Source organism: Chenopodium album, chromosome 13 (assembly GCF_948465745.1).
Source record: "Chenopodium album chromosome 13, dcCheAlbu1.1, whole genome shotgun sequence".
Lineage (NCBI taxonomy): Eukaryota > Viridiplantae > Streptophyta > Magnoliopsida > Caryophyllales > Amaranthaceae > Chenopodium > Chenopodium album.
Genome location: NC_137846.1, coordinates 50574118 through 50575534, shown reverse-complemented (window position 1 = coordinate 50575534; position 1417 = coordinate 50574118).

Genomic DNA, 1417 nt, shown 5'->3' with positions numbered 1-1417 from the left:
CCATTTGAAAAAGGACATGCTTAATTTCATCTATTGAAGGGGGTAAATCAAGACCAAGGAAAAAAGATTGATCTTCAGCCTTTGGAAAATGATAAATTTTTTGAAGAGATTGATTTATGGGAACACTTTTGAAAACATTAATGAAATAATCCCTTGCAATTTGTCGAAGCAAAACATTATCATTAATCCAAATCCCATCATTATCTTGTAAAGGTAAAACTTTACTTCTTGGTTTTTTAATATTAGCTAAAAGATGGAAATACTTTGTGTTATAATCAGCATTTTTTCGCCAATTCAAACCAGATTTTTGAGCCCATATAATCCTTTCAATTTTATACATATGATTGAGCTCAAAAAGCAAATCTTTTTCTAAGTTAACAAGAAAAGTAGAATAATAATTAGAAAGAGCTATTTGGATTCCATTTATTCTAGCCACCAATCTTTTCCTTTGGTTAGTAATATTGCTAAAAATATCATGATTCTAATGTTTTATATTATTTAAAAATTCATGTCTTCCTTTTAAAAAATTGAATTGATGAACATGCCAATTATTGACAAAAAATCTTTAAAATTAGGATGCTCTAACCAAGCAGTCTTACATCTAAAAGGGGAAGGGACCGCCACTACGTTAATCAAACAAATAGATAATAACAGGACAATGATCGGAATGGGTTTACCTGAGTATTAGGGTAGGTGTTCAGCCAACTTGGATTCCCCAAAGCCCTGTCCAAACGTTCCTGAATAAGGTTTAAGCCATCCCTTGCATTATGCCTCAGCTAGGCGATTGAGATCAGCACATTGTGACTGTCTAAATCGAAGAACACCCTCATGATAATCTATTAATTCAACAAAGCTTTTATACATAAGCCCAATTCCCCCACGAAGGCCATTAGGTTTGACAAACTCAAAGCAATCAAAACCTAGTAAACTAGCAACCTAACTAGCACGAGTACCATCACTTTTGGTTTCAAGGATAATAAAGATGCTAGGCTTATGAGCAGTAATAACTTCCCATGCATGTGGGATGAATTCATTCCTATTAGCCCACCTTACATTCAATAAGACAATATTCATATCAAGATTAGGATAAGAAGGTACACCCATAGAGAATAAAGGATCGAATTTATCCTATTCTTTCCATTGTTCGCCCCGATTCATCAGAACCACATTGCGCATCTGTAGGGGAATTACCATCGAATTCAGCTCCCTTATGGTGTTCGTCGTTTCCTAAAAATCCACCTTGATTTGGAGTCCCACTACCCCTCTTTTGATTTTGAAGATTTTTATAAGGTGATCTGGGCTTTCGAGGTCGTGTTCACTGTTTGTCGACGAGAGATTGATGATTTGGGGGTTTAAAGGTGGAGGGACAAGGCTGTGAGGTTGATAGCTCAGCCATGGGACCTGCTGCTGGTACCAC